Here is a 23,698-nt window from a genome sequence, read left to right as displayed (position 1 = left end):
CTGTTGCATGCAGTCCTGCAATTCTTTTTTAACAAGGGACTCCACGTTTTCATTTTGCGTTGGGCTTTGAACATTATGTTGCCAAGCCTGGTCCTGCTCTTCAGAGGACAGCCACTAGCAACCTTCTCAGTGGTACTGGTGCCCTTCTCACCAGTGTGTCAGCAAAGGGAGTGTTCCGTGTATCTTCTTGCAGAAGATAGTAGACTTTATGAAGTATAGCCACTTAACCATGCCTACTTTTCTGAGCCTTTTGATTCCTCATGCCATCCACTATTATACTGGTTCTGGCATTTCTACTTCACTTAGTTTAGGCTACTGCTTTGTCTAAGCTTCCAAGAGCCATCCTAATAGTGAATAAGCCTCATTTTCCAAGGTTCCTGCCATAGTATTAAATCTGTATTCTGAGAATGGCCCATGTTAATAAGCTCTCCCTGTTCCAATTTCACATTCCTCTCTTTTCCCCCTGGATCTAACATTCTTTCCTCTCCTCTCTTCCTCATATCTCTTAAACACTAGATTCATGCCTTAGCTAGTGCTTCCCCTTCCATGGGTATCACATTCATGATACCACTAGTGAACGTTTGAACAGTTGCACTGCCATAGCGTGCCAAATGTTCTCCATACCCCGCTTGCATTATTGGTGGCTTCCTCATTGCCAGCCCACTGGTAGGCGATCTGGTTCCCAAATCCCACGTCAGCGTCTTCTTTCTGGAACCACTCCTGGCATCAACTCACTTAGCTTAGGTTCCTTGGAAAGACATTCTGAGATAAGAAGTTGTAAGCAGAAGAAGAAAGTTTTAGGGGAGTGGCTTTGGTAGGTTCACTGGTTAGGAATCGGTGGTGGATTGAGAACACTGAGCAGCTGACCTCCAATAGGGTTACAAAAGGGGCTTCAGCTGATCCCAAGAGAGGTGCTAGAGTTGGGATGGTCATTCAAGTTGAGGACAGGGTGCTTGGCCATAGCAACCAGTCACTAGCCGTGGGACCACCGTCTCCGGAAGTGTAGCCTTAGACAAGCCAGTGGCAATTCCCAGTGTGAGCTGCAGCTGTGAGCCCTCAGCAACTGGGAGATGGGTGCCTTCACCCCCCAAAAAGGATCTGGACAGAGCACCATGGCGCCATAGCCAAATGGAAGTCTAGACAACAACGCCCTGTTGGGAAGGTATACAATGAACTAGAATAGACACATCCAAATACCGGAATTTGAACACATTTTCTTCTCCTGAATGTCATTTTTCAGTTCTCAGACTAGATCTTTCCAAGGTAGCAGCAAAGGCATTCCAACAGTGGTCACAGCAATGGTAAAATTGGGCATTTAAGTAAATATTGAGAGTCTTGACAGTTTTAGCTGCATTTAGTTTCACGTTTTGTTTATGCTCATTATTTGGCATAGCTCCTGTTGTTTCTCATAGTATTTCAGAATATGCTTATTTAATTTTCTTTCTCTGCCATTTTTACTTCATTTGTTCCACCACACTTACTTTTCTGCAGTTAGCTGACAACATAAACAGAAGCAGAAGAGCTCAGAAATCCATCCCAAATGCTACCCCAAGCATGGGTTGGTGATTTCAAATACCATGACTTCTGCATTACATTTTCCCTCGCTTATATTCCTAATGAGGCTTACCTGCTTTGGTTCTCAGGGAAGAGTCTAAGTGGAAAATGGTAGCAATTCTTGCCCTAGAGTCTTGAAGCAAAAATGAATATCAAGCATCAAGCATGTAGAAAGTCTAATAAATAAGACAAAAAAGCTGTTAAGCTTTGTCCCAAATGAAACCTCTAGTTGAGTAGGCTTGGGATCTGCTCTTCAGGTTGCTGATGCAGTTTATTATTTATTATTATTGTCTTCCCTTCCAAATTATGCTAAGGTCACGGTCTCTCGTAAACTTTTAACTTTTTTTAGGGAACCAAAGAACACTACTGCTTGAAATAGTTTTCTCATTGGATTGATATTTAAAATTTTTTAAATATTTTTAAATTTATTGTGAGAGAGGGAGAGAGAGAGAACAAACAGGGGAGGGGGCAGAGAGAAGGAGAGACAGAATCCCAAGCAGGCTCCACACCATCAGCACAGAGCCTTGTGCGAGGCTCGAACTCACTAGCCGTGAGATCATGACCTGAGCCGAAGTCGAGCACTTAACTGACTGTGCACCCACGTGCCCCTCGTTGGATTGAGATTTTAAAAGGCTGACCGAAATACTTGCCTAAAATGGAGGAACATTCTTTTGCCACTCAAAGCTGATGAGCCTGATACTGTTTATAGTACAGGCAACTGTTAAATACTATTGGCTGGTGTCCTGTGATTCCTTATTCACGTGTCCCCTTTGGGAAGGTACGGGATGCTCTTCTTGCTTGGAGTTTTGCCCTGCTCAGCTTCCTGACCCTCTGAAGCATGTACTGTGCATCCTAAGTGCTTCATTGACAGGTCCCCTATTATACAGGGCAGGTAGGTGAGAGTCATTGACATCTATGTGAGTGATGAGTTCTGTTTCATCATAAATAACCTGAATATTCATGTCCTAGACTATTTGAGATTCTAGAAACTTCTTGTTTATGGATGCAATAAAAACAGCACATATACATACGTATTTCACTGTAGGGGAATATGACCTCAAATCTCACTCTCAATATTCTAGTTACAAGAAAAAAAAGATTTCCACTGTTAGATCACTTCATCATAGGTAAAGATTTCTCTGAACTTCTAAACAACGTAAAATAATTTTCAAAAATTCCACATAGCAAATGAACCAAGAAGTGGTGGGTGATTCATTCAGTCCTGAACAATGTCCTTAAATCCATCTCCAAGCCATTGGATACTATTGACAAGGAAGACAAAATCTCTCCATTCTATTTTTTCAATCCTAGGTGAGAATATTTGCAAACACAAGGCTTAAAATCACAGACAGTGGCCAGCACGTGTTTGCTGGGAGGGTCTGTAATGCTCTGTACAGGGACCCCTGCTTTGTAAAGAGAGCTGTGTGGGTGCTGGGCCACAGTGCATCACTCCCATTAAACTAGAGCCCTTGCGGCCGGATAATATAGACAGCTCTGAAACACAAGAGGGAATGAGCATGAGCAATGTTTCTGAGGCTGTTCTCAAAACACATCATTATCTGGCTTTCCTGTTTCAATAATTTGTAAGCAACCTGCCTCCTCTATAAACAGACCAGCAGGAAAGCGGAAAGCCGTATGAGTTATTGCATTTCTACTGTCTGGGACTCGGGAGACACTATCAATTTTAATGTATTGAAATGTGCAACTGTGTTTGAGGGAATCTCATTTGGAATATGACCACTGGAAAAGCCTGGCTACTTTAAGAAATGTGGAGAGCTATTCATTTCATGACACTTGCTTGTCTGGTATCCCTGTAAGTGAGCATCATTGTTACAAAGTAAATGTTAGCTAATAGTTTTTAGCTAATACTTTCTAGCTAGTTTGGGGAATAGAAATAGGATTACTTATTGCTCTTTTGTGCTATGAGCATTACTTATTTCATGCACAGTTATGGTAAAGGCAGCAGTCTGAGTCTAGGCCATGCTCATCTGTGGATTCCTATGTATTTGGGTATGTGCTGAGTCCTGAAGGAGTCCTTTGAGAGGGTAGTGGGGGACACTACCTGAGTGTCCCAGTGTCTATCGCTTGCACTTTGGATGGGCATGTGGTGTTATTCCAGACCCTGTGATGAGGGATTACAATAAAAGACAGAATAGGTATACAGGAGTTATTTGTCTAAGACCTCTGCAAGGTATCGAATGTATGAAGGCATTGTTTTGTGGCTTTTATTGCAGAGTGTAGCCGTAGAGGTCGGTGAGGAGCGCTCACCTGTTGAGGCTCAGTAGGCGCATGCACTTGTCTGGAACAAAATGAGACAATGTATCCTCACGCCAGACCCGCCTGGAACTGGCTATAGAGGGGAAGCTGGAGCGACCACCAGCCACACTGTGGGTATGACACCCTTGAGATCAACACAGATAGCACTGCGCCCCTTAGGCAGAAACTTGAGGCTTCTTTAGGCTGCCTGGAAGCTTTTCTTTCCTTTCTTCCTTCCTTTCCTCCTTCTTGCCTGCCTGCCTGCCTTCCTTTCCTAGATCTTTTAGAGTAGTTGACACACATCACATTAGTCTCAGGCGGACACACAGTGATTCGGCTTCTCTATTTGTCATACTATGCTCACCACAAATATGGCTACCTTCTGTCATCCTCCAGCAGGATTACAGTATCATTGGCTTAGACTCTACCGTGCCCTTTATGCCCATGATTTATCCATTCCACACCTGGAGGCCTGTATCTCCCGCTTCTCTTCATGCATTTTGCTGACCCACTCATCCCCCTTCCCTCTGGCAGCATTCAGTTTGTTTTCTGTATTTATAGGTCTGATTCTCCTTTTTGTTTGTGTATTCATTTGTTTTGTTTCATTTTTGATTGCACATGTGAGTGAAATCATATGGTATTTGGCTTTCTCTGTCTGACTTACTTTGCTTAGCATAATACCCTCTGGGTCTGTCCATGTTGCTGCAAATTACAAGATCTCCTCTTTTTTATGGTTGTGTAATATTCCTATATATGTAATATATACATTATAAAAATGTATATGTGATACACACACACACACACACACACACCCCGTATCTTCCTTATCCATTTGTCTGTCAATAGACACTTAGGTTGTTTCCATAACTTGGCTATTGTAAATAATGCTGCAATAAACATAGGAATGCATATATCTTTTTGAATTAGTATTTTCATTTGGGGGGCAAATATCTAGTAGTGGAATTACTGGATCATATGGTATTTCTATTTTTAATTTTTTGAGGAACCTCCATACTGTTTTCCACAGTGGCTGTATCAGTTTACGTTCCCACCAACAGGGCATGAAAGTTCCTTTTTCTCCACCTTGGTACCAATGCTCGTTGTTTATTCTATTTTTTATTTTAGCCATTCTCACAAGTATAGGTGATATCTCATTGTGTGTGTGTTTTTTAAAATTTTTTTTAGCGTTTATTCGTTTTTGAGAGATGGAGGCAGACAGACTGTGAGTGGGGGAGGGGCAGAGAGAGAGAGGGAGACACAGAATCTGAAACAGGCTCCAGGCTCTGAGTTGTCAGCACAGAGCCCAAAGCAGGGCTCAAACTCACGAACTGTGACATCATGACCTGAGCTGAAGTCGGACGCCTAACCGACTGAGCCACCCAGGCGCCCCTCATTGTGGTTTTATCTTCATTTCCCTGATGATTAGTGATGACACGATGATCATCTTTTCATGGGTCTGTTGACCATCTGTATGTCTTCTCTGGAAAAATGTCTCTTCAGGTCCTCTGCCCATTTTTTAACTAGATTGTTCATTTTTTTTTAGTGTTGAATTGTAGAAGTGCTTTATGTATTTTGTATGTTAACCCCTTAATGGATCTATCGCATGCAAATATATTTTCACATTCAGTAGGTTGCCTTTTTGTTTTATTGATGATTCTCTTCATCGTGCAAAAAGCTTTTTATTTTGCTACAGCCCAAATCGTTTATTTTTGCTTTTGTTTCCTTTGCCTGCAGAAATATATCTAGAAGTATGTGGCTATGCTGGCAGCAAATTTTCTGTGTTTTCTCTGTGGCCCTGCTTCTCAAATACTGGCAGTTTTTCCTGCCAGAGAGTACCTTGCAATGTTCAGAGACATTTTTAGTGCTTACAATTCAGTGGGGTGTGTGTGGTGGGGATGGGGGAGACGTTACTACTGTCATCTGATGGGTGGGAACCAGGAATGTTGCTATACGTCCCAACGTGCTCAGGACAGTGCCCTCCTCCCCTACAAAACAAGGTGTTACCTGGTCCAGTATGTCAATAGTGCTAACATCTGTGACTAATTCACATCTCTGACTGTATCACTATTGTGGTTTTGGTAAAGAAAGCAGGACACAGAGGTCTCTCTGAGCAAATGACATGATCCATTCCACCAGCACATGGGACACACCCTGATGGGGATCGCAGAGCTTTCTGAGGCGACTTCAGAGGGAAGATCCTCTTGCCAACAAAGAGGGTTGTGGTGCCAGATAACTAATTTTGGGTGCAAATGAGTACTGAGTGCCCAGCTTCTTTAGATATAAGCTTTATGAGCATTTAATCTTTAGTACAATAGCCATGGTCCTTCTGGAGGCTTTCAAATCACCAAAAAGAGCTTTACCTCATCCTTATGGTCAGACACCTGAAGGGAGGTATTACCAGTTGCTTGGCAGTTTTATTTCTTCTTGAATTCAGTTGCCATTTGTTGACTGCCCATAATATGGGCGCCTTAGCTACAAGGGTGACGAGAATGAGACAGACTCAGTTGATGTCCTCCTGGAATTGAATTCTAGTGGGAGATGATGTCTGTGAATGAATAAATGTTCAAGTAATTAATCACTCACTATTGTTTTAATGGGTCTATAAGAAAAGCAGCCAGTATTAGGAAAGTGTCTAAGGGAGATCCTGATGGAATGGTGGCCTTCAGGTTTTCTGTGTTGAAGGGATACCTTTCCTTAGGTTGGAAAGGAAGCTTGGGCTTCCTGACAGCATGGCAGGTAGATGTCAAGACCTGAAACCCCAAGAGATCAAGGCTGAAATGGATGGCATTTGTGACTTAGCCTTGAAAGTCACATTAACTCACTTCTGCCATACTCTTGGATAAGACAGTCACAAGGTTGGACCCAACAAGCTTCAAAGAAAGGGTGACATGGGCACTACAACTTGATGGGAGTGATGTAAAGATCACATTTTAAGCAAAAGTAGGATGAGCACTATTGCTGCAGCCATATTTGGAAAACGCAGTCTGCTATTAAGTGAAACAAGAATAAATCAGTACACATTTCTGTTTAAATCCCTTATCTTTTTGAGCCAGAGATAAAACTGTAAGAAATATAGAGATAGCATAAAGATCTCTCTAAATAAAGAGATAATGCTAAATCAATAAAAGATAATCACTAAACGGAAAGCTACAAATTGTAAGAAACTAGGCTGGTGAATACGATAATAACTTATGAATCTTAGTCTTATGGTCAGATTAAAAAATTTTTTTTTAATTTATTTATTTTTTGAGAGACAGAGACAGAGCATGAACAGGGGAGGGGCAGAGAGAGAGAGGGAGACACAGAATCTGAAGCAGGCTCCAGGCTCTGAACACAGAGTTGGACATGGGGCTCAAACCCATGCACCATGAGATCGTAACCTGAGCTAAAATCGGACGCTCAACTGACTGAGCCACCCTGGCACCCCCTAATGGTCAAATTTTCAATCCTTTGAAAAATTGTTTAGGTTCATTTAAGATCTTGTAGTTGCCAAGGGGTGCTGTAAATCGAAAGTGGTTTTGTAAAAACAGTGTTTTGCTCTTAGTGAGATGCTATTTTTTATTTTGCCTGTTTTAAAGATGTAGTCTAACAGAACTTTTTCTTCCCCATTTATGAAATTCTATTTTTGTTGAGAAAAAAGCTGGACAAGATTGATATGTAAAGAAGACGCTCTGGTATTTGTTGGTAATTGTAAACAGCTTCCTGTGATGGAGTACACCTTGTTTTTATGTCATTTTTCTCCATTTGTTAACACTGAAATCTTCTCCATGTGGAGCAAACAAAATGGAGAACTTCGAAGAGGTGAAATGCATACTCCTGAAAAATTGGGCGAAAGGCAGCATTTTCCAGAAAAATATTCTCCCCATCTTACATGAAATGAGTGGTTTATAAAATTTTGCCCATTGAAATAATACTTTTCATTTTTACTGTTGGTCTCTGTTAAGAGATTTGAAGTTCACAGGTGGAGTCAATGGTCGAGTAAAGTTATTCCTGCCTATTTTGTACAGTGTACTGTTTGAACTTTAAATTTTAAGGATTTCTTCGATGACATTATGGGATTAACTTGTGCCTTAAGTTTGCAATACAGTCCTGCCATGACAGCCCTTGGCTGACACCATTTTCATAATTATGTTGACCTGAGAAAATGTCCTTGCCAGAAGGAACAGTGTATCACAGAATACAAATATTGTTTATCATGTAAAAGCAGAGGACATGGCCAGGATCATCTGCAGAAGGTAGGAAGTATTTGCCCCAGAAGATGTGCAGACTTCTTTTGTTAAACAATTGTTGCAGGTCGAGACCCCAGAAAAGACTCTAAAACAGGTGTGTGGCAGAAAGTTTATTGGGGATTGACATCAACACCTCTGGGAGAATGGACTGATCCCGTGGGGTATTGTGGAACTGAGATGGCCCTAGAGTGTACCAACTGGAGACAAAGGGACCAGGGCCTTACGTCCTGGTATTAATCATCTTTGGATATGGGCTGAGCCAGAGGAGGGGGCAGAGCTTTCGGTGAAATGACTCTCTTTAGACACGAACAGCATAAATATTTCAGTTCTGAGGGAGGGCACATCACAGCATCCACCAAAGAAGATTTTTTGAATCCCTGAGGCACATACCGTATTCGCCGTGGAACCTAGGTTATCGAATGTAAGTGATCGAAGAAGTTGTACTTTGAGGAAATAAATTGTGATTTAAAACCCATCAGAATCAAGCCCATGATCTGTCATACTATTCTCATCACCAGGTAATAATGATTAATTACATGGCTGTGAAATGTTAGGTTTGCCCCATTTTCAGAAGTTTCTGTGTTAAATGCTTCAAGTTTCCGCAGATTTGCAGCAATTCGCATACTTAATTGTGAATGTAAGAGGTAAAGGAACACATTGTGAATGATTTTTGTTAATAAACATGAAAACAGTTTAAGTCATCAAAGCTGTTTATTTTCAAGGTCCTTTGTCCTGCTCAAGGCCAAACTGTTAGCGGATAGAGCTGTACAGATGTGTTGTAAATGTACTCTTACCTCTGGATAGAAAATTGATTCTTGCCATCTCAAGAGGGGATGCACAGATACCTCTTAGGAAGGGACTGGTTCACATCTTGTAGGAACCAAATGCTAAGCATTAATGACATCAGAATGGTGTGATTATAAAACCTCACACATGGGGAGATTTAAAAGCATAGATCCTATGTGGTCTCGAGCACAGCTCTACTATTTGTTTGCTTGGTGCCCCTGGGAAAATGAAGTTCTCTGTCATTTCATTTTCTCCTCTCTAAAGTAGGTTTAATAATAAGACCCTAGTATTAATAAATGACCAATATGCGTGCATGGCAGAGAGTAAATGCTTTGTAGGTGTTTCCTGTTATAATATTCCATTGTGTTTTTTTGAAGAAAAATTTAAGAGAGAACCAGCTTTCTCTTTATTAAACTATCACGCCATTTTTTGGTGCTGGAGGTATGCCTTTTGCTGTATGGAAAACCAAATGGTGTTTGATTATTAATGAGTCCATATATTCGAATGGTGTGAAGAGTTGACATTTGAAGGTTTTCCTCAACTCTCTCCATATGGGTCAGGAAAAGGCATCAAGGAAAAACAACCTTTTTCTAGATCTTTGATGAAAAAAGGTGAGATTGGGAATTTCCTTTCTTTTTTTTTAAATATATATTTTTAATGTTTATTTTTGAGGGAGAGAGAGAGAGAAAGAGACAGAGCACTAGTGGGGAAGGGATAGACAGAGAGGGAGACACAGAGTCCGAAGCAGGCTCCAGGCTCTGATTTGTCAGCACAGAGCCCAACACAGGGCTCAAACCCACGAACCATGAGATCATGACCTGAGCCAGTCAGGTGCTTAACCGACTGAGTCACCCAGGCACCCCAGGAATTTATTTTCAAGTAAAGCTTATGTGTCATACATCTTTGATGTATAATCTCATTTAACCTTTATAGCGACTCCATGAGATTTACACTGTAATGTTCTCCTTCTTACTAATGGAGGGAAACAAGAGAAGAGGTTATGAATAGAAACTGGAGCAGAGTTTAGGGTCTGAAAACAAGTCAGTGTGAAGTCATTGTAGTGCTCGGGCAGCGGTGGAGTGGGGTGCTGGCCCGCTCCAGTGCAATTCAGGTTGGATGATGTGTGTGCAGAATACAGATGGCCAGAGAGGTCTTTCTGCCTTGTGACCAGCGGCTGCAAAGGGGTTTCTCCTGGGCTGAATTCATGGCAGCAGAACCGTGAAGTTTGCCGTCTTCGGGTTAGTTAGTTATTTCAGTGGAAGAAAAAGCATGAAAACTTCTCTGGTCATGTAATTACTAAATTGCTTGTTGTATCTCTCCCTGAGAATATAAGACAAACCTATCATTGCAAAACAGTGGTTTCCTTTATTATTATTATTTATTTATTTTGAGAGGAAGAGAGAGAGCATGTGCAAGTGGGGGAGGGGCAGAGGGAGGAGGAGGAGAGAGGGAGCGAGAGAATGAATCTTAAAGGGGTTTCACACCCAGCACAGAGCCCATGCACGGGCTCCATCTCACGATTGAGGTCACGGCCTGAACCAAAATCAAGAGTCAGACGCTTAACTAACTGAGCCACCGAGGTGCCCTTTTACTTTACTTTTTCTTTTTTTTCTTTTTTTCTTTCTCGTTTCTTTTCTGGTTAAAGATTAAGTTACATAAGGAAGAAAAGGCTTTAACTGGAAATCAATATATTTGCGTTTCAAGACAATTTGTATTGTAGTTCTCTCAAGGATATTTGCAGAAAGAAGAGGAAATGGCTAAAGGAAATAGCTGTGGTGGTGAAAATTGCCTTCTTGAAGGCCTGTTCCTAATCTTTTCTGCTGCAGAATAGTATGTTGATTCAGGAAATAAGCTTTGCGTTTTTAAAAATTATAATTCAGAAAAGGACTGTATTTAGGTCAGAGAGAAAAAGATAAAGATGTGGTTTTGAAATTTCTAAAATCTTACATTTGGATATTTCTTCTCACAGTTGCTCAGTTGACATACTCCCTTTTCTATAAGTAAAAATGTCTTGCACTCTTGTTTTCTGGTCTAGGAAGTCTCAAAGCTCTCCCTGATGTCCAGATCTTGAGAGAAACAAAGGAGCAAAATTTCTTTTTGCAAATCTGTGAAGATTATCTGATTATTAAAAATATCCTGATCCAGAAATCCTGGGAGAAATAATGTGTATATTGAGTTTTAAAAATAAAAGCCACTCAGTGCTTGTGCATGAACATTTGCACCTAACAGGCAAAAGAAAGTCAGGTTGAGGATGGCACAGTGTAATTAAAGAGGGGGATGACCATGAATTCATCAGGATCAGAAGATTAAAAAAACAAAGAAAAGATCTCTTTGTATGTATAAAACCACTGTTTAAAAAAGAACTGTGTGGCTAGAAGAGAATAACAGTAACACATTAAATGGGATTCTTTGGAAAAGAACAATTCTAGAAGATCAAAAATACTGTACAATATACTCACAATAGGTATCTGAGCTTTACAGAAATTTATACTAATGTCAGTGTCTTTCTACTTGTCCCTTTGAACGCAAGATTCATAGAAAATACTGAGAACAAAAATTTACCCTCTCGCAAGCCAGTAAAAATGTGAAACAGTTTTTCTACTCAGTCATTTAGCATCATGACCAGATGGTTAAAGAAGATAAATTTTAAGAGTTGATTTTCAAGTTTTAGAGGAAACTGCTGGTGGTGTTCAGTTGGGTACACTTCAGAGTGCACATTTGCATATGAAAAATGCTTCTATAATATTGCAGTTAATTTACTGGGCAAACAGCTTGAATATATATTGAAGCTTTATGGTGCCAGGACACCCAGTTGATCTGATAAAATTACAAGTGAATTTGAGAGCAGAGGAGGATGGAGTAATAAATCAGTTATATGTTAACTTGCAGAGGAAAGAAAATACTTGCCTACTCTCCAAGTCTCCCCACCTTTTCAACGGGTTGAATTTACCTTGTACACACAAAGTGTAATTGTGTTAGCCCTTGGTTATTGATGAATCCTCTTAAAAGGAGTAAGTTATTTGGTTGCTTTAATTGATTGATTTCTTTAAATTGACAGTAAAATCCTTGAAACACACCAGACCTATGTAAACACAGTCTGAATCACACTCAAAATTTAACCAATGTTTGGATACCCGTTCTATCAAGGCATCTTGTGAATGTAATGAAATAATGATTCAGTTCTCTAATTATTAAAAAGAAAATGGCTTGCTGGCCAATTGGGCAAAAAGCATCCTTCACCCTGCATATGTCATTGAATGGATCTGTTATTTGAATGAAGTAACAGATCTCTCTGGTCAATACTATCCAAATGGTTGTTAGGCAGGCACAGCTGCTGTTCTTGAAATGTGAGTTTGTCTGCAGTGGATGCTATTGTTGCTTCTCCAACATTAGTACCATCTCTGTCTGGTGGGTGGAGGCCAGGGATGGTGCTGTACATATCACAATACTTAGGGCAGTCCTCCCCTCCCCACCATATGAAAAATGATTTGGTCCAAAATACCAATAGTGCCACCATCTATGACTAACTAGCATCTGTGTGTCACTATCATGGTTTTGATAAAGAAAGGAAAATGGAGATGTCCTTGGACCAAAGACTTGATCCATTCCACCAGCACGTGACACATCCTGATGAAGACTCCAGAGCTTTCTGAGAGGGCTTCGAAGGGAAGGTCCTCCTGCCAACAAAGAGGGTTGTGGTGCCAGATAACTAATTTTGGGTGCAAATGAGTACTGAGTGCCCAGCTTCTTTAGATATAAGCTTTATGAGCATTTAATCTTTAGTACAATAGCCATGGTCCTTCTGGAGGCTTTCAAATCACCAAAAAGAGCTTTACCTCATCCTTATGGTCAGACACCTGAAGGGAGGTATTACCAGTTGCTTGGCAGTTTTATTTCTTCTTGAATTCAGTTGCCATTTGTTGACTGCCCATAATATGGGCGCCTTAGCTACAAGGGTGACGAGAATGAGACAGACTCAGTTGATGTCCTCCTGGAATTGAATTCTAGTGGGAGATGATGTCTGTGAATGAATAAATGTTCAAGTAATTAATCACTCACTATTGTTTTAATGGGTCTATAAGAAAAGCAGCCAGTATTAGGAAAGTGTCTAAGGGAGATCCTGATGGAATGGTGGCCTTCAGGTTTTCTGTGTTGAAGGGATACCTTTCCTTAGGTTGGAAAGGAAGCTTGGGCTTCCTGACAGCATGGCAGGTAGATGTCAAGACCTGAAACCCCAAGAGATCAAGGCTGAAATGGATGGCATTTGTGACTTAGCCTTGAAAGTCACATTAACTCACTTCTGCCATACTCTTGGATAAGACAGTCACAAGGTTGGATCCAACAAGCTTCAAAGAAAGGGTGACATGGGCACTACAACTTGATGGGAGTGATGTAAAGATCACATTTTAAGCAAAAGTAGGATGAGCACTATTGCTGCAGCCATATTTATTAAGTGAAACAAGAGTAAATCAGTACACATTTCTGTTTAAATTCCTTATCTTTTTGAACTATTTAGGTAATTGATATGATCTCCAGCTTCCAAAGTGTATTCTAATTGACCTAGCCTGTAGTGCGATCCCATCTCCCTGGTCACAATAATTAATTCAGGAGTGTCACATGACATAGGCCGTGGCATTTATTCAGAAATTGGGAGAGGAAACATCATCTCGCCTGGATGGTGTGATGTCTTGATATGAGGCCTAGAACTGCTACAAATATTTTGCTCTTATGAGGAAAGCCAGTCTCAAGATAAAGCTGATGCATCAGGATGGGCAGAGCTCAGTGGATTACAGAGAAATAGTCTGGAGTCCTTGACAAATCATATCAGAAAGTTTTAATGTCCTCTAGACTGCATAAGCCAGTGCATTACTTTTTAAGTGAGTTTGTGTTGGATCCTCTATTACTTGCAAATGAAATCATCCAAAGAGATCCAAAGGCTCAATAGTACCAAGGCCAAGGACTCTTACTGGTATTCAGTCTGCTATCCCCTGCCCCTGCCCTTCTCCTCCCCTGACATTCATATGAGACTTCTTTTCTCTTCTAAAGCTGTCTCTAAGTTTTAGTTTGAGATACGGAGAGGATTATGGAAGGATAAGGCAAGTTCTTCATATTTTCCTATTTTAGCTTTGGAAAGCCTTCAAATATTTGGATGCAGCCAAGTTTATTTTAACTCTTTATTTAAAAAAAATTTTTTTTTAGCGTTTATTTATTTTTGAGACAGGGAGAGACAGCATGAACGGGGGAGGGTCAGAGAGAGAGGGAGACACAGAATCTGAAACAGCCTCCAGGCTCTGAGCTGTCAGCACAGAGGCTGACGTGGGACTCGAACTCACAGACCACAAGATCATGACCTGAGCCGAAGTCAGATGCCTAACTGACTGAGCCACCCAGGCGCCCCTTAACTCTTTATTTTGAAACCATTGCAGACTTATCAGAAGTTGCAAAAGTAGATTCTATAATCTGCTTATAATTAAGGGATTCTATAATCCCTTGAACCCATCCCCGAGCTTCCTATACTGTAGTAGTATAATATCAAAACAAGAAAATTGACGTAATTAAATAGGATAGTAAGCATTTTTTTTAATTGGCCCTTGATTTTATCATCTGTAAAGTGACAGTATAATATGTTCCTTCCAAGTTGAAACAAGAAAATGAATACAAAGCAATTAACTCAATGTACTTAATACTGGAATTGTTATCAACAACACTTATATATACATAAAAGTGTATGTATATGCATGTATGTACATACATATATATTGCATGTATATATATGTATATGTATACTGATACACACATGCACATACAAATATATTCATTTTATAAGGCTCAAGGTATCATTTAAATATGTAAACAAATACACTGCTAACAGTTGTTGCTTTGTTTTTTCACATAGTGCTATGCACATCTGTTAACTTGTGGTTAAATCTTTGGAGAAAGTACAATTTGTGATTATATTTTTCTGGTGAGAAAAAACTTGATCCGTTTTTTGTAAAAGTTGTAGGAGATGTTTCTATCAGAGTAACAGTCTTAATATATCGCACTCAAAAATTCAATCTCCAGCAAGTAGCTGGTACATTACTCAAATACTGGTCATGAAGTCTATACCCTCATAGGCAAATCTATGAGCACCTTCTAGATTACAATAAGAACTGAAGTTCGTCGGACGAATGTTGTCTTCTACCAATTTCCAGGCTCAATGAGTCATTTTATAGAGAGACTCTCAACAGACTAAAGGAGTTCTTATTTTTTTAATTTTATATGCCTCTAGTGCAGTGCTTTTCCAAGAGCAGTCACTGGAACACCCGCATTCATATCATGTGGTGATTTTGAAGGACCTAATCTAGATCACCTAAATGACTTCTTAGGGGGAAGATAAGAAATCTTTTTTGACACACATCTTATCAGATTCCCATGGTCATAAAAGTTGAAGAATGCTGTCCTGGTGCCATATATCTGCTTTCTTTAAAATATAAGGACAAAGAGTTCTAAAGTATCTCAAGAATGAATGATGCTGCAAGTTCTAATAGCAGGAAAAACAAAGAGGCAGAAGAGATAGTTTATGGTAAAATTGGAAAAGAAATGTATAGGGATATAAAAGATATAAACATAATTATTCAAAGAAGCATCTCAAGATAAAATCATCTTAAAATGAGTTCACCCAACATTGCTTTTTCTAAGAATTAACTTAAAAATTTTTAAATTTAAAATTAACATAACGTTGACTATTTTAGGTGCACAGTTCTATACACGTTAACACATGAATGAATTTGTATGATCACACCATAATCAGGATGAGACAATTTCACCACTCTAAAAAAACTTCCTCTTGGTTTCCCTTTGAGCAAAGTCATACCCTTCCCTCCCTCCCCTCCTCCCAATCCTTGGCAAATACTGTTCTGTTTTCTGTCCCTGTAGTTTTGTTTCTTAAAGAATGTCATGTAAATAGAATCGTACAGTATGTAAACTTGAGACTGACTTCTTTCGCAAGGCATAGTGCCTTTGAGATTCATCCAAGTTGTTTGATATATAAATAGCTCATTCCTTTTTACTGCTGAGTGGTACTGCATTTATGAATGTATCACAGTTTGTTTTTCTTTACCTATTGAAGGGCATTTGGATTGTTTGATTACCAATAGAACTGCTATAAATCTTCATGCGAGGATTTTTGTATGAACGTACATTTTTATTTCTCTGGGGGTAAATTCTCAAGAATGGGATTGCTGGATCATAATGATGATATGGTAAGTATATGTAACTTTATTAGAAACTGCCAAGCTATTTTTTAGAGCGGCTTTACTATTTTGCATTATCACCAACAATATGTAAGAATTACAGATGTTCTATGTCCTTGTTAGCACTTAGTATTGTCAGTATTGTTTATTTTAGCCATTCTAATAGGTTTGGGGTGATATCTTCTAGTGGTTTCAATTTGCATCTCCCTAGTGGCTAATAAGCATTGTTGAGCATCTTTTCATGTGCTTACTAGCCATCTGTATATCCTCTTTGGTGAAATGTTTTGGCTATTTTTTTTTAACACTTTGTCTATTTTTTTAATTGGATTGTTTCCTTACTGGTGAGTTTAGAGGGTTTTTTATATATTCTAAATTCAAATCCTTGCCAGATATGTGACTTGCAAATAACTTCTTCTGGCCTATAGCTTATGTTTTCATTCTCTGAACAGTGTCTTTAAAAAAAAATTTTTTTAACATTTATCTATTTTTGAGAGACAGAGAGAGAGGCAGAGCATGAGTAGGGGAGGGGGAGAGAGAGAGAGAGAGAGAGAGAGAGAGACAGAAAGAATCCGAAGCAGTCTCCAGGCTCTGAGCTGTCTGTTAGCACAGAGCCCAACGTGGGACTTGAACCCACGAACTGTGAGACCATGACCTGAGCCAAAGTTGGATGCTCAACCAACTGAGCCACCCAGGCACCCCGTCTTAACAGTATCTTTTAAGAGGGAAACATTTTAACTTTGGTGGAGTCTGATTTATAATTTCTTTTGTAGGGATCATGATTTTGGTATAATATCTAAGAATTTTTTCCTTATTGAAGAAATGAAGATTTTCTCCTATTATTTGAAAAAGTTTAGTTTTATATTTATATGCACATCCATGATAAATTTTGAGTTAATATTTGAATGAGGTTATATTTTGTTTTTTGTTGTGTTTTGTTTTGTTTCGCTTATGTATGTTCAATTGTCCTAACCATTTGTGGAAAATACTATATTTTCCCTATTTAATTACCTTTGCCCTTTTGTAAAAACCTGTTAGCTCAAGGGAATGAGAAAGCAAGCCCTAGCCTAGAAGAAAATGTTTGCAAAATATATATCTGATAAAAGACTGGTATACAAACTATGCAAAGAACTCTTAAAACTAGCATTTAAACAATGAATAGTCTAATTTCAAAAAAATAGTTAAAAGAGGGGCACCTGGGTGACTCAGTTGGTTGGGCGTCTGACTTTGGCTCAGATCATGATCTCACAGTTTGTGGGTTTGAGCCCCACGTCGGGCTCTGTGCTGAGAGCTCACAGCCTAGGGCCTGCTTCAGATTCAGTGTCTCCCTCTCTCTCTCTGCCCCTCCCTGCTCGTGCTCTCTCTCTCTCTCTCTCAAAAATAAATAAGCTTAAAAAAATCGTTATAAGACCTAAACAAGGAAAAATCAAGAAAACTAAAAGGCAACTAATGGAATGGGAGAAGATATTTGCAAATCACAGATCGGATAAGGAGTTAGTACCCCAAATCTATAAAGAACTTATCAAACTCAGCACCCCAAAAATAAATACTGCGTGAAGTGAAGAAATGGGCAGAAGACATGGATAGACACTTTTCCAAAGAAGACATCCAGATGGCTAACAGCCACATGAAAAGATGCTCAATATCACTCATCATCAGGGAAATACAAATCAAAACCATAACGAGGTACCACCTCACACCAGTCAGAGTGGCTAAAATGAACAATTCAGGAGACAACAGATGTTGGAGAGGATGTGGAGAAAGGGGAACACTTTTGCACTGTTGGTGGGAATGCAAACTGGTGTAGCTCTTCTGGAGAACAGTATGGAGGTTTATCAAAAAATTGAAAATAGAACTATGTTACATCCCAGCAATTGCAATACCAGGTATTTATCCAAAGGATACAAAAATGCTGATTTGAAGGGGCTCAATGCCCCAATGTTTATAGCAGCACTATCAACAATAGCCAAACTATGGGAAGAGCTTAAATGTTCATCAGCTGACAAATGGATAAAGCACATGCAGTATTTATATACCATGGAATATTACTTGGCAATCAAAAAAAATGAAATCTTGACATTTGCAACAACATGGACCGAACTAGAGTGTATTATGCTAGGTGAAATAAGTCAGAGAAAGACAAGTGTCATATGATTTCACTCATATTTGAAATTTAAGGAACACAACAGATGATCATTGGCGAAAGGAAGGAAAAATAAGATAAAAACAGAGAGGGAGGCAAACCATAAGAGACTCTTAAATACAGAGAACAAACTGAAGGTTGCTGGGGGGGAGGTGGGTGGGAGGATGGGCTAAATGGGTGATGGGCATTAAGGAGGGCACTTGTTTGGATGAGCACTGGGTGTTGTATTGTAAGCAATGACTCACTGGGTTCTGCTCATGAAACCGATACTACACTGTATGTTAACTAACTTGAATTTAACAACAACAAAAAAGGACTTGAACAGATACCTTACCCAAGAAGATGTACAGATGGCAAATAAGCATATGAAAAGATGCTTAATATCATGTGTCATTAGTGAATTGCAAATTGAAACCGCAATGTGGTATCAGTAAACACCAAAATCCTAAATACTGAGAGCAGCACTGGTATAGAAACTGAGCAACAAGAACTCTCATTCATGGCTGGTGAGAATGTGAAACGGTCCAGACACTTTGGAAGGAATTTGGCAGTTTCTTATAAAAACTACACATACTCTTACCATACAATCTAACAGCTACGTTCCTTGATATTTACCCGCAGGACTTGAAAACTTATGTCCATATAAATACATGTATACAGATGTTTATAGCAGCTTTATTTATAATTGGTGAAACATGGGAGCAATCAGTATGTCCACTAGGTGAATGGAAACATAAACTGTGGTACATCTAAAAAATGGACAGTTACTCATTGCTGAAAAGAAATGACCTATCAAGCCATAAAAAGACATGGATGGACCTTAAATGCATATTACTAAATGAAAGTAGCCAATCTGAAAAGGCTACCTACTGTATGAGTCCAATTATATGCCATTCTTCAAAAAAGCAAAACTGTGGAGACAGTAAAAGTATCGGTGGTTGCCAGGGGTTATGAGGAGGAAGGGATAGATAGGTAGAACACAGAGGATTTGGTGCGGGGGGAAGGAGATAATCAAAGACAATCAATTGGCCATATATGTGGAGGTCTATTTCTTTCTTTTTAAAAAAATTTTTTTTTAACGTTTATTCATTTTTGAGAGACAGAGAGAGACAGAGCATGAGTGGGGGAGGGGGAGAGAGAGAGGGAGACACAGAATCCAAAGCAGGCTCCAGGCTCTGAGCTGTCAGCACAGAGCCCTATGTGGGGCTCAAACTCACGAACTGCAAGATCATGACCTGAGCCGAAGTTGGACGCTCAACCGACTGAGCCACCCAGGCGCCCCTGTGGAGGTCTATTTCTAAACTCCATTCTGTTTCATTGAACTGTGTGTATGTTTATCTCTCCACCGACACTGTAGTATATTTTTATTGTTGGCCTAACAATTGTGATTCTTCCAATTTGTTATTCTTTTTCAAAATACTTTGGCTTTGCTCATCTATGTGAATTTTGGAATCAGCTAGTCCATATCTACAAAACAAAAATCCTGCTGGAGATTTGATTGCAACTGTGCTTTATCTGTAGATTCACTGGGGCAGAGTTAGTATTTTTGCTGTATTGGGTCTTGCAATCAATGAACATAGATTTTATATTTTTTTGCAGTTATTATGTGTATATTAAGAAATCATTTTTTATTGCTTATCATTTTTTATTAGTAGATGGGAATATATTATTGAATTTTGTACATTGACTTTTTTTTTTTCGTAGATTCCTTGAGATTATCTGCATGGAAAATCATGTTTTCTGTGAGTAGAGACAATTTTATTTTTTTCCTTATGATCTATTTGACTGCCCACTCCCCACACCCCTTATTGTTCTGATTAGGACTTCCAGTATAATACTAAATAGGAGTGACGAGAGTGGACAGCCTAGTTTTGTTCCTGTTCTTGGGATAAAAGCATTCAGTCTTTCACCATTAAGTATTATATGGGTGTAGGTTATCCATCAATGCCCTTTATCATATTGGGGATATTTCATTCTATTCCTAGTTTCCTGAGGGTTTTTTTTTATCATGAGTTAATATTGAATTTTGTCAAATATTCTTTTGCATCAGCTAATATGATCGTGGTTTTTTTGTTTTGTTTTGTTTTTTGTTTTTGTTTTGTTTTGTTTTTCCTTTAGGCTGTGTTAACAGTTAACATGATAGATTGCATTGATTGATTTTTAAATGTTGAACCAGCCTTGCTTTCCTGGGGCAAACTCCAATTGGTCAGGGTGTATTAGTTTTATATATTCCTGGATTTGTTTTGCTGTTATTTTGGTGGGGATCTTTTTGTGTCTACTTCATGAGAGATATTGGTCCGTCGTTTTCTTTTCCTACCCACTTTGGTTTTGATACTAGGGTAATACTGCCCTCATAAAATGAGTCAGGAGGTATATCCCCTTCTTTCCTCTTTTCTGGAAGAGACTGTTAAACTGGTGTTATTTCTTCTTGAAACGTTTGATAGAATTCACTAGTGAAGTCATCTATACTTGTATATTTCATTCTCAGAAGGGTTTTGACCAGAAATTAAATTGAAGAGGTATAGGACTATTCAGGGGTCTATTTCATTTTGCATACATTTTTGAGGAATTGTTTTATTTCACCTAAGTTGTCTCATTTATGTGCACTGAGTTGTTTGCAGTATAATCTTAGGATTCCTTTAATGTCAGTAAGGTCTGTAATGACATATTCTCCTTCATTCCTTATATTGGTAATTTCTGTCTTTCTTTTTTTCTTTGTGAGACTTACTAGAGATTTATCAATTTTATTGATCTAAGAAATGAGCTTTGACTTTATCATTTTTTCCTTCTTTTATTTCCTGTTTCATTAGTTTCTGCCTTCATTTTTATTATTTCTTTCCTATACTTGCTTTGGTTTTGTTTGCTTTCCTTTTTGTAATTTAAGGTGGGAGCTTATATTATTGGGTTATGACTTTCCTTTTTTTCTAATACAAGTGGTCCTTTCTTTGCCTGGTAGTGCTGCACTATAAAAATGACCATGTAAGGTCAAACTGTTCAAAGTAATCTTAATAATCAATAGGAACATTTTTTATTTTTCCATGACTGTTAACATTTTTTTTGTAAATATATTAGAATATGTCTTGCTGTGGATTATAAATGGTTGTCAAATGAAAAAAAAAGTGAAATTAATACTTACTTAATAGGCCACAATTTAAGACATTATGAATTTTGAGAATTGAAGTCTTTTGTTTATAAAAATGCAATAGAAGTACTGTGAGCTTCTCATTGTATAATTTACAGTGAGAACAAGCATCTTATCTGTGCTTTGGCAGTTTGTCTTATTGCTTTCTAAGTTTCGACTGGTTTCCAACAGTTTATCCTTTGTACCTCAAATATTGTAAAATATTTCCAATTGTTCCTTTAATGTGAAGTTTTGTCATTGTCATCTTTTCTGAGGCATCTTTCTCCTGTTTTCACTACCACTGTCCTCATTTCTGTTAACACACTCACCTTTACTGAATTCATGTGGCTGCATATTTAGAGCAGCATGGTCAACATTTCCATGGCCAGCTATTTGAATGGAAATAGCATGGTCAACATTTCCATGGCCAGCTATTTCCTCTATAATCCCATTTATGTTGGATTCAAATTTTACTTTATTTTTTGTTACACATTCATCTTTGTTGGCCAGTTTTCTCTTTTGATTATACATTTTAAAAAATGCCAGATGGGTTTATCACTGGGAGACAAGGAGACAACACAATTATACTTTCTGCTGTAAGTGCATGAACTGAATAACTGATGTACAGTGACCAATCATTGACAAACTTTGGAAGAAGTAGTTGATTGGTCACCTATCATGATGTGCATCCATTATTTATGTAGTGATTTATGGAGTTTTCACGTCATGCAATTACTCATAGTAAATATATTGTAGTCATTAAAATTTGAACAGTGTTATTGGGGGCTGATATTGTTTATTTAAACTATGGTAAAGGAAATTTTTGTATATTGGGACTTTTTAAAGCTAGGGTTATCTACATAAGCATTTATTTCTATAAATTACCTTCTAAGCACAGTCTTAGATGTGTTCCACAAATCCTGATGACATGTGTTATCCACTCTGTGCCTGTAAAGCTGCCCTGTCCGGTATCTGGGCACACTGTCATTGGTTTTTTAAGAGTGTGTTGGCTTAGTTTGCACATGCTTATAAAATTTCCAGCTTTCTACCTGTTGTTGATTTCCAGTTTCAATTATATTTATATAGTTTACGTAGTGGTTGTCTAGGGATTGCAATATATATATTTGACTTTTCAAAGTCTACTTAGAACCAATTATTTTCTACTTCAAATGGAATTTAGACAACTTATCACCATATCTTAAAATGATTGACTTAACAAACAAAACAAAACTGGAGTATTGGTTAACTATGTAATCCAGATCGATCCTATAATTCTTCTTATGCCTTAGGAAGACATTATCCAACATATGAATGACTGATAAGTTATGAAGGAATGATAACATATTTTAGCCTGAAGTTCAGTAATTACAGTGTAGCTATTTTAGAAATAAATTATGTTTTAAAATAATTTGATTGGTGTGTGGATAGTAGAGATTTATTAATATTGAACATATTTAAATGTTATTTGCTGGGATTTTTCCCCCTCTAAATAAGTAATTAAATGAATGAATTAGCTAACATTGAACATAGAAAATAAGTAACAAATCAAAGCTTGCTTACAGAAAACTCATCATTTGTGATAATAATTATAAGTCGTATCTGGAAAAAGAAAATAAACCAATTGTGGCTCTTTCATATCATTAATGAAAATTTTGTTTACTTTTAAATTTCTAACAGTATTTCAGAGTAGGAACTAAAGGGGTTAATTTTATTACAATATTCATATTTATAGACTATTGTTTTCATATTTCAAAATCTACTTCTTTACAACCATAAGGAATAGATAAAATCCTCATTTTACATATGAGAAATCTGAGAAATAGAGACATTAAGTAAATTTCCCAAGTTCATACATATTGAATGGAAGAGTTGGGATTTAAACTTGAGTATTTTGACTTCCAAATCCACACTATGAACTGACTTATTATCTAGTCTCCAGGGGAGAGGGCAGTAGCATTGTATAGTATTATGATCTTGAGAAACTTTAGAATAGAAAACAAATTTATTTTTTTAATTTTTAAATTTTTAAAGAGATTTTATTTTTAAGTAATCTCTACACACAATATGGGCTCGAACTCACGACCCCCTGAGATCAAGAGTTGCATGCTCTTACCAACTGAGCCATCCAGCCGCCCCTAGAATATAAAACAATTATTAAAAAGAAGGGTGGTCTGTGTGTGTGTGTGTGTGTGTGTGTGTGTCTGTGTGTGTGTCAGTGTGTGTATGTATATGCACATCTGTGTAATTTTTGCCCAAAGTAACTCGCTAAATAGGTTACAGATATTGTATAGTTTCTATAATGGGAAAAAGATCCCATCAGACATTGATGTATTATGCTTTGCTATTTATTTTCAGATTTCACTTTGATGTCTTTACA

This window comes from Acinonyx jubatus, chromosome C2 (genome assembly GCF_027475565.1).
Source record: "Acinonyx jubatus isolate Ajub_Pintada_27869175 chromosome C2, VMU_Ajub_asm_v1.0, whole genome shotgun sequence".
NCBI lineage: Eukaryota > Metazoa > Chordata > Mammalia > Carnivora > Felidae > Acinonyx > Acinonyx jubatus.
The sequence above is the reverse complement of the archived record's forward strand: the minus strand, read 5'-3'. Positions refer to the sequence as shown.